The sequence below is a fragment of the Nycticebus coucang genome, chromosome 6, assembly GCF_027406575.1.
Source record: "Nycticebus coucang isolate mNycCou1 chromosome 6, mNycCou1.pri, whole genome shotgun sequence".
Taxonomy (NCBI): domain Eukaryota; kingdom Metazoa; phylum Chordata; class Mammalia; order Primates; family Lorisidae; genus Nycticebus; species Nycticebus coucang.
Window position 1 is genome coordinate 36,718,589 of NC_069785.1, and position 11,350 is coordinate 36,729,938.

Consider the following 11,350-nt stretch of genomic DNA (forward strand, 5'->3'; position numbering starts at 1 on the left):
TACCCCAGACAGGGTGCCGCACCTGCCTCCAGCCTGGAACTGCCAACAGACAGACAAAACAAGCCCTAAGAAAAATCTATTCCTTCTAGTCAAAGGACCAAGAAAAGGGTGCCCTCTCAATGGAAAGTGTTTTTGGTTGCTCTTGTCCTAATCTTGCCAAATACCAGTGGGCCTAATGGGAGCTGATCTGTGGTTTCAGTGTGGCCTAATGGGAGCTGATCTTCTTCCCTGCCCTCTGTCCCTGTGGAATCAGGTGCTGGAGCTCCAACTCCCCTGCCCCGTGGTGTCAGTGGGACTGGTCTTTCATTTCCTACCTAGCACAAGCAGACAGTATTTCTGCTGTCCCACCAGGGTAGCATCAGCCAGAACCCAGCAGCAAACGCAACCTCCAACCACCCCCATCCCCCAACAAGACTGAATGAAGCTGCGTGAGTCAAGGCTAGTGAGCACCCCACTTTCCCCCACCTGTGGTTCAGTAGGGCTCACTGGGGAGCTGAACCTGCACACCCACCCAGCAGCAAGGAGACTGAACAAGGATGCCCCAAACAGGGCTAATCAGCACTCTGCTCCCCTTTTGCTGTCACCCAAAATCGGTCAGGCAGAACAGAGGATGAGATGTGCATTCCACCTGTCCCTGAACTTCCCTCCACCCACTCTCCTGGTTTCAGCACAGCTCAGGGGGGAGCCTGTCTTCTGCCCCCACCCTGAAAAGCAACAAAGTTATGTGTGACAGCCCTCTGGGTCCCCTGGTGACAGCAAGGAGTTGAGTTTTCACCCTCATTTGGAGGCAATGAACTGATAGGACCCAGTGCCTCACTCACTGGGAAGACTCAGCAACAGGACCTGAAGATTGGAGGGGAGTAATGTTTCTGATTAATAGTATTTAAAATGGCCCTATTGAGCTACTCCAGGAGTGGTAGTGAACACCTTGAAATGAAAAGCCTATTTCGTAAACAAACACAGCTGTCCCAGTAAACTCGCAGGGCCCAAGGGCTTCTGCTGGGCACCTTCAGTGACAGCAGAACTGAGAGGATGGGGGTTCCATTTCCTGCGCTGGTCCACTGGAGAAGGCATCTGTGGGGCCTGGACGCTGGCAGCTGGGAGAAAGTGGCAAAGGCTATGCCAGTGATGGCCAGAGTGAACTTGATGTAGCAGTGGAGGCCAGAGTGGCAGTCCATGTTTTCCTATGGGTCGCCTGTCAGATTCCCCCTGGAGACTAATAGAGATGTGGAAGAGGTAGGAGTGTGAGAGATGGGGAAGGACCGTGCTACTCACTTTCACCAAGTGGAAAGCAGAGGAAACCTAAACCAGTTATTCTGAATATTGTATGCATTAGAATCACCCAGGAACTGATTCCTGGGTCTGGGCTCCACAGTTCTGATTTAATTACTGAGGTGCACCTGAGTAATTTGGGAAGTTTTAAAATTTTCCCAGGTAATACTGATATTCAGTTGGAGGTGAGAACCATTGGTCTAAGCCCGTGTTTATCAAACTTAAACTTACATCAGAATCACTTGGGTAGCTTTGGAAAACAGCAAATAGTTGCGCCCCAGCTCTGGAGTTTCTGATGCCGTAGGTCTGGGCGAGGTATGAGAATTTGCCTTTCCATAATGCTCCCAGATGACGCTTATGCTGAAAGTATATTTTCCCGATGTGAACCAAAGAAAGCTTTGATTTTTGTGTGTGTGTGATTATAATAATATTAGTGTGATTGTAACAATGTGTGATTATAATAATATTAGACAAAGTAAACAGGAAGTAAGACAGGAAGCATTACCAGAAATTAAGAGGAATGTTTCATAGAGAGAAATGTGCCAATCTAACAGGAAGATGTAAAAGTAGTAAATTTGTATGTACCTAATAAAACGCCTCAAAATTGTAAAGAAAATCTGACAGAAATTAAAGAAGAAATCTATATAACTACATACAAAACAAGCAGATTAAAAAAAATGAGGATATGGAAGATTTGAATCGCAGGACATGATTAAATAGTCACAAGATTTCACCTAATGACACACACAATTTCTGTACCCAACAAAACATGCACTCATTTCCAATGTTCATGGAATATTAGCAAAACATGACGATAAAGCAAGCATCAGTACATATCAAAGGACTGAAATTAGATGAGTATTTCTAACAATAACAAAAAGATAATTAGAATACTCCCAGATGTTTGAACTGTAATGCATGGCTCATGGATAAAATTATAGTGAAAATAAAGAAATATTTTTGTGTGTGTGTGTGTGTGTGTGTAGAGACAGAGTCTCACTGTACCGCCCTCGGGTAGAGTGCCGTGGCGTCACACGGCTCACAGCAACCTCTAACTCCCGGGCTTATGCGATTCTCTTGCCTCAGCCTCCAGAGCAGCTGGGACTACAGGCGCCCGCCACAACACCCGGCTATTTTTTTGTTGTTGTTGCAGTTTGGCCGGGGCTGGGTTTGAACCCACCACCCTCAGCATATGGGGCCGGCGCCCTACTCACTGAGCCACAGGCGCCGCCCAATAAAGAAATATTTAAAACTGAATTGTGAAAATATGACATCTCAAAACTTACAGGACACATTCCAACCCTTAAGCATATATATTAGAAAAAAATAAAGATTGCACATCAAAAAGCTAAAATATCCTTCTCAGTAACTTAGGAAAAATTGACAAATTAAGGGCATAAAAGCATCAAAGGAAAGAAGCGTATGGGAGCCAAAATTAATGAAATAGGGGGAAAAAGAAGCAATAAAGCTAAAATATTCTTTGAAAAACTAAAAATTAATAAACCCAAAGTAAGCCTGATCAAGAAAAGGAGAGAAAGCATAAATTGCCAATATTAGATATGAAAAGGGGGACATCTTTTCCTATGGATATTTAACAAATAATAAGATGTTATAATCAACATTATGCCAATATCACCTAAAATGTAGATAAAATGGAAAAGTTCTACAAAAACACAACTTACCAAAATCGACCAAAACAAGAAACACAAACTGAATAATTCTATAACAATTATGTAAACTGAATATATCATATTCATATCCCACAAAATGTATGGGATATGACATGGTATCCATTTGTATGTATGTAGATGATAAATATTATATATCATTTCCCACAAAGAAATCTCCTGATCCATTGCCTTCTCTAGTAAATTGAACCAATTAAAGAGAAATAACATCCACTTCATAGAAACTCTTCTTAGAAGAGAAAAAAAGGGGAAAATAAAAATTAGTGAACCTAAGACAGCAACATATAAAGAGGATAAGATGAGAAGTTGAGTTCATTTTAGAAGTGCAAGGTTGGTTTAACATTTAAAAATCAATTCATGTAACTCAGCACACTAACAAAATAAAAAAGAATGACCATATAATCCTTTCTATAAATGCAGAAAACACATTTTATATAAGTTAATACCCATTTAAACACTCTTAGAAAACTAAGAAAAGAAGAAAAATCTTTTTTTTAAAGTTCAAAAAAAGCAACTTTATTATGTAATAGACTAAAACTATTGTATACTAGCTCAAAAAGCTAGGTTGTACAATAAAATACTTAGAGAATTCCATTTCTGATGGTCTCTTAGGTTATCCACTTGAAAAATGAGGATCTATAAACGTAGGAATGGAGAGCTTTATTCCTGCGTATCACATATAATCCATACTCAGGGGTGGAAAAGAATGTTGAAATGTATTACAACTAGGTTACAGAAGGTAAATCAGGGGCATGAAGACACTCAAATGTATAGCAGTCCATAGTTGGTCTCTCAGGAGGAGTATTGTTAGATCAGTCTGTTGCCCAATTAAAGCTGTAGTGAGGGAGTCTGGTGTTGATGACTTGCAATTGTCTTACTGCTGCTTATGTCAAAAGCCAGTGCTTGTTTAGCATTTATATGCACCTTGTTCTTTCCTCAGACCTCTCAGATCTATTCTTGGGTTCCAGACAAAATGCTAGACCTGTGTTCACCCTGGTAGGCAGTTGAATTCCTCAGGAAAGGTTATGAAATGCTAGAACATCACTTCCATATTGGCTTTGCAGAGGGATGTATTTCATCCCACCCTACCAGCAGTAAGGTCCTTTGAGCTGAGCATCAGGAGTAAGAAAAATGAGGAGAAAAGAAGAAAAAAAATCTTTAAACATATACTTATATTAATACTTCTACACATGTACTACAAAACATTAGGGTGATAAATTAAAGATGACATAAATAAATGGAGAGATATGCCATGTTTGTGAGTCAGAAGATTCAACATGATAAAGGTATCAATTAAACCTAAATCAATTTTTAGATTCAAAGCAGTACCATCATTACCAGCTGTGTGTGTGTGTGTAAATAGAAATGCTGTTTCTAAAAATATATAGAAATATAAAGGGCCGAGAATAGCGAACATAAACAGCAATAAAGCGGAAGAATTTATACTACTGGATATCAAGGTTTATTATAAGCTATAATAATTAAGAGAGTATTGTACTGGTGCAAAGTTAGACAAATAGAGTCCAGAAAATGACCCAGACATATATGTATACTTGATTTTGGCAAATGTCACCACAAATCTTGTTGAGGAATTGATGGGCTTTTTAATAATTTGTGCTAGATCAATTGGATAATCATATATGAGGAATGAGTCTTGGCTCCACCTCACCTACAAAAATCAATTCTAAGTGAATCATAGATTTAAATGGGCAAGTTTTAAACATTATATTCCTAGAATGTAAGATAGAAGGATATTTTGATGACTTTGTGAGAAGCAAAGCCTTCTTAAACAGTAAACACCAAACGTAAAGAAAAATAATGATAAATTGGACAATAATAACTTTGCTTCAACAAAGTCTCTACTAAGAGAATAAAAAGATAAGTAAAGCTGTAGAAGGAAATATTTGCAATATGCATAGCCAACAAAGAGCTTAAATTTCAGCTTAGGTAGGGAATTCCTATAAATAAAAAGACAGACGAATATAAAAATAGGCAAAAAACTTGAATAGGCAGTACACAAAACAGGATGTCTATCCAGTCAGTAAATACATAAAAAGTCAATAGTAAGAGGGAAATGCACATAAATTACAGTGAGCTGCCATTTCAGTCCCAGGAGAATGGCTAAAAGTTGAACAGGTTTTTTTTTCTCTCTCTCTTTCTCTTCCAGTCATACAAGTAGACCTCTTCCCAGAGTATCATCTCTAATTTTTCTTGCCAAATCATGTTTCTCCTTATCTTCTAATCTCTTTAGATATTCTTTTAAAAACAAAACAAAATGAAAAAAACCTCTCTAGCATAACACTATTTGATTCCCAGCACAAAAATAAACTCCTTTCAGGCCAACACCCACCTGCCAGTCCCTGCTCTCCTCAACTCCCATCTTCCAAGCGCATGTAGGTCCCGGTTTTGTGAATACTGGAGCAGCTCATAAAAATGAGCTTATGTCCAGTGTCTGTAATACCTTCTTCGTGCTTCTCTCTCTTTTAGAAATTTTGGCTTCCGAAGGCCAGGAACTATGCGTCATGTTTATCTCCTTTACAACCTATAAATAAGTTATAATTTTGATTGATTAAAGCTAAGAAAAATAAAATGGTTTTTAAGGATTCTATTTTTATGTTTTTTTAAAAGAAAAGTTTATTTAATATTTTGATTATTGAGCGTGTTTGAGTGAGAAAAAACCTGAAACTAAGAGTATGCTATTACTCAATAGCTTTGCTATTGCTAATTTTCAACTTCTGTGACAGTCTTAAAAAACAAAGGATTGTAAATCCTCTGAGCAATGAACTGAGAAAGAAATTCTTATCCTATGATAAATCATCTCCATAGTCTGTTGAATTATACTGAAAAACAAAATTAAGATATGTGTAAGTTAAGGGCAGGTGAGGGAGGGATACACAGCTTCTACAAGGGGCTTCAGGTGACTCCGTACAAGGTCCTAATATAATGGAAAATAACTTAACTTTGGCTGACCAAAAGAAGAAAAAGTCGTGAGAGCATCAGAGACCCATGCTGGACTTGTCCCTTTACCCTTTCTGCGTAGTTCAGAGCCAGATTTCTATCCTGTGCTAATTTATGGATTTTCTCTAGCAGAAAGTAGGATGTGAATCTCACCTCCAACCTGAATTCGAGATGTTTGATTTAGGGAAATACATGGAAACAGAAATAACAAGCAACCGACTCACAACCAAAGTTCTTTTTCATTAAGGTGTCCGCAAATCTTTAAAGCTAATGTCTCCTGTTTCATATAAATGAAAATCAGATGACATGTGGCCAGGAAAATAATCACCGTGTTTATAATTAGAAGCTCTTCCTGAGATCTGGTCACGTCTCTGTGTGATAGGATGTGGTCAGAGCATGGCGCACTGCACCTGGAAGCAAAAAGTACTTCCTTCATGGAAAAAGCCACACACACACATACACCCCCATAAGAAAGATGCCCATCTAATCTGGCCACCCCTCCGCCAGCAGGGCTGCCCTGATGCTCTGGAATGGTAGGGAGGGTCTCCAGGAATATTTGTCCTATTCCCTTCTCCCAGTTCTTAAAACTATATCCCTTTCTGTTCACCTAATTAGAGATTCATTTAAAATTATCAAGATATTTACTTTACACCCAGAAAGGGTAAATCTTTGTATTGTAAACACACATTATTGTTGGTTATTTAAATTGTTCTGCAATTTGAAAATCTAAAAGCAAGGACTTTGATTGGAGCCAATATCAATATAACTTGCTGGCTTCAGCTGGCAGGCATGATGAGAGGAGGGCCACCGTTTTTTTTAACAGATTGAGATATTGAGGCCAGGCACCATGGCTCACACCTGTAATCCTAGCACTCTGGGAGGGTGAGGTGGGCGGATTGCTTGAGCTCAGGAGTTGAGAGACCAGCCTGAGCAAGATCCAGACCTCAGTCCCTAAAAATAGTCCAGTGTTGTGGCAGGCGCCTATAGTCCCAGCTACTTGGGAGGCTGAAGGCAAGAGGATCACTTGAGCCCAAGACTTTCAGGTTGCTGTGAGATATGATGACATGGCACTCTACCCAGAGTGACAAAGTGAGACTCTGTCTCAAAAACAATTTTTTTTTGAGATGTTATGCGTGGTGCTGGTCCAGGGATAACACTAGCAGAATCCTCCTGCCTACACCCTCTTTCCCACCAACCCACCTCCGTTCCCAGCTCATACCCGCTTCTCTGGCTAACACTCCCTGGCTTGAGGTCCCCAATCCAGTTTTAGCAATGCCCTTAGTACATGTGCATTTTTAATTGGGTCTATTTATATGGTGTCACTTTTCCCTTTGTGTTCTCATGCACATAATGCCTATTTACATCCTCCCCGGAGTCTTCAAGAATAGAAGCTTTGACTTTGCTCCCTTTTTACCTTGCTCTGGGCCAGGTATGGAGCTCACACAGGTCACCTCAGGGAGACAGCATTGATAAATATCAGGCAGAGTCTTCTGGGGTCTCATCTTCCCTGATCCTTTTGAAGTCTTTCCCTAATGAACTCTTTATTATTATTATTGAGACAGAGTTTCACTATGTCACCCTCAGTACAGTGCCGTGGCATCACAGCTCACAGCAACCCCAAACTCTTGGGCTTCAGTGATTCTCTTGCTTCAGCCTCCCAAGTAGCTGGGACTATAGGTACCCACCACAACGCTCGGCTTTTTGTTGCAATTGTCATAGTTGTTTTGCAAGCCTGGGCTGGGTTCAAAACTGCCTGCCTCGGTGTATGTGGCTGGCACCCTACCCACTGTGCCATGGGCTCTGAGCCTAATGAACCCTTTTTTAATTCTACAAACTTCTTCTTCCTTTACAGTATGTGCCATTGAAAAATCCAGCAACTTCAGGTCATGTAGCTCCAACTCCATCTGAGCTTCAGTAAGTGAGACAGAATAGTGTTTAAAAAACAGAATTTGGGTCCCTTGAGAAGGTTCCACATGAGTTCAAATCCCACTTTCCCCTCTTCTTCGGTGAGCATGTTCAGGTCGGTTATTTGGCCTCTCCAAAACTGTTTCCTTAGGGAAAGAGGAAAGTGGAGCCCCAAGTAGACATTACAAGAGTTTGATGAAACAACTTACAGAAAGCACTTAATACAACATCTAGCACAGAGTAAAAAGTGTGACCTGGAGAATGGACACTCTCTGAGTCTTGGTTCCCTCATGGGCGAAATAGGAACAATGGTAACTATCACACGGGGTATTCGTGAGGATGGGGCCACAGCACCCCACACACAGAAGCCTCCCTTGACTCTCTCTCCCTCCCCCATGGGCAGATTCCCTGCTCTGGATGCGTTTTCCCTCCTCCACTGCCCACTGCTCCCATTCTCTCCCTCGGCATCCTTCTCTCTCTCCCTTCCCTTGTAAGCTAAATAGATTGATAAAGGAAAGTAAGAGTCCAGCTTTATCTGGGGCCATGTTCTCACTCTTTTTCTGTCCTTCAGCCAAGGCCTTCTTTCAATTCTCCAAATGTGTCAAACCCTCTTTCCCTTCACAAAAGGCTTTCTGCCTAGAAAGATATCCTCCTCTTTTTACATCCATCCTATTCTAGTTCATTGCCAAGGCTTGGCTCAATGAAAGCTCAAGAAAGCCTCTGAAGGTCATGCCCTGTGCTTCTCCCAGAACCTGTTTTAAATAAATAATGTAATTGGTTTGGCACCCATAGCACAGTGGGTAGAGTGCCAGCCACATGCACCAAGGCAGGTGGGTTCAAACCCGGCCCGGGCCAGCTAAACAACTATGACAACCGCAACCAAAAAACAGCTGGGTGTTGTGGTGGGAGCCTGTAGTCCCAGCTACTCGGGAGGCTGAAGCAAGAGAATCGCTTAAGCCCAAGAGTTTGAGGTTGCTGTAAGCTGTGACGCCACAGCGCTCTACTGAGGGCAACATAGTGACTCTCTCAATAAATAAATAAATAATCTAATTATCTGTATAATAATGCAATGTGTAATGAATGGTGTCTTACTTGTATGCCCTGATAGATAGAAGTTCTCAAAAAAGTGGTTCTCCAGACCAAAAGCATCAACATCACCTGGGAACTTGTTAGGATGTAAATTATCCACACCAACGGAATCTGATGAACTGGGGTGAGCCAGGCAGTGATTCTGACTCATCCTGAAACTCAAGCAACACTGGGATAGAATCTTAATTTCCTGAGAGGCAAGGCTCACATCTGCTAGTTTTATTGCCGCATCCTCATTGTCTACCTTGGCATCCTGTGGGAAGCATGCACTTGATAAATATTTGTTGGACGAATGAATGTATAATCCGAGAATGTGAGGTGAAGCTCTCTATGCCTGGAGATAGGGAGCGTTTTCATTTAGGTTAAAGATAAACTCTCTGCGACATAAAGCCGTATGCATAGTGGGTATTTATTTGTCCTTGGCTGATGCTGTTGGCAAGGACCAGCTCATGTAGGGCCTTAGGAGGCCTTGTTAAGGATGTTGGTCTTTACCTTAAAAGAAACCGGAAGATGTTAAAGGATTTCAGCAATGTACTCAGTATAGAGAAATGGTTCTCAACCTGTGGGTCGCGACCCACAGGAACTATATTAAAGGATCACAGCATTAGGAAGGTTGAGAGCCAGAAGGTTGATATACAGAAAGAACAGATCATTTGCTTGATGGTTTTAAAGTATCTCAATTCACCAAGCCATGTTCCAACCCTTTAAGGAGGAGCTTTGTTATAAGAGGAGGGGGCAGCAATAGAGACAAGTGGGGAAAGAGGAATCTCAGGGGTGTAAGAGGAGTGCGTGCCCTTCAGAAGAGCTTGCAGGGGGCGATCTCAGGGAGAGGCTGGCTGAGCAAGGGCCCAGGGAGGTGGGGAGGAGGCATTAAAGAAGAGGTTTAGGGGACATGGGGCTGGTGCTGCCTCTAGAGGCACAGGAAACCTCTGCAAGCAGGTAAGAGTATGTGGGGGCAGAGAAAGTGGGGTTCTGAGAGGAAAAACAGCAGGAACCATCCAATCCCAACAGCCTCCTGCAGGAACGTGGGCACCAGGCCTGAAGGCAGTGGCCAAGGCCCATAGTATCTATCAGGCAGGCAGTGCAATCTCAGATAAAGTGGCTTAGGGCCTGTTTAACTTCTAATCACAAGGAGTTTGGAACAGCTCAGCATCAAAGGGGAACCTCATATCCTTGTTCTATGAATAGTGCCTGGATTCTGACCTGATCCTTGGAACTTTATACTCCAGACCCAGTGCTAGCTCTTATCCTCACAAGTTGCTGGATAGGGCTGTGCTTTCTTATCATTCATCCCATTCATTCATTTACTGCTATGTGACTGGTAGTTTCAATCCTCTTCTTGAATCCTAGTGTCACACTTAGGTGCCCTCTTTCTGCAGCCAGATTTCCTTGATGGCAACTGCCAAGAAATTCACATCTATTGTCACCTTCTGACCTCCAGGAGAGGGGTCCCACTCCACCAGGAGCAGCAGTCCCAAGATGTCAAGCTGAGGTCACCAAGAAAGAGCAGACTCACACAGGCACTGAGTAGAGCAGCACTTTAGTCACATGGAGAAGAGACAGAGCAAGATCGGCCTGAACAGGAAGCATGGAAGTCAGGCACAGTGGTGTACACCTGTAGGCCCAGCTATTCGGGAGGCTGAGGCTGGTGAATCACTTGATGCCAGGAGTTGGAATTTAGCTGGGACAACATTAGCGAGATCTCATCTCTTTAAAAAAAAAAAAAAAAGACAAAAAGCAAAAACATGAGTCCCCGTGGCCATCACTCAGGGTGCTGTTCTGAGTGCACTTCTCTCATGCTGTGAGCAGAGGCCCCAGTGACCTTCCCATCAGAAATAGATACAGTAGTGTGTTTGGTCAGATACCAAACACCAGCTTAAGGGAACAAAAGAACACACACTGAGTCTGAAACAAGGAGCTAGACCTTCACAGGTGGTAGGCCCAGTACAGTCCATGAGGTCTCTTTGTCTCTTGGCAACAAGAGCTCCAGCCCCAAAGCTCATTCTTCGGTGGCCATGCAGGGGTCTCAGGACTTCATGCTTAGGACTGCCTTTCCCACAACTCCCTCGTGGAGTTGAAGAAGGTCTTTGGATTCATTCCATCTACTTCCTATCCATGTCATTTTGTCCATTGTCTGCTCTACAGATTCGGCTGCCACATATCAAGATGCTCAATTAAGGTGTCCTAATCCTTATGCCACATCCCAGTGAAGCCACTCAGTTACCAGCCATTCTTGGGTCTTGTCTGAATAGCTAGCTACTAAGTAAAAAACTTGACTTTGGGGAAGCTGAATGTAAAGACACTGGTCAGACCATATATGAGATAGCTCTGGTAGTAAACAATCCAAGAAGCAAAACCTGGATTAGCCATCAGCCCAGAACAGCCAGGACTTGGTCCATGACTGCCAGACTCCCTACTGGTTTTTGTCCTCACTTCCA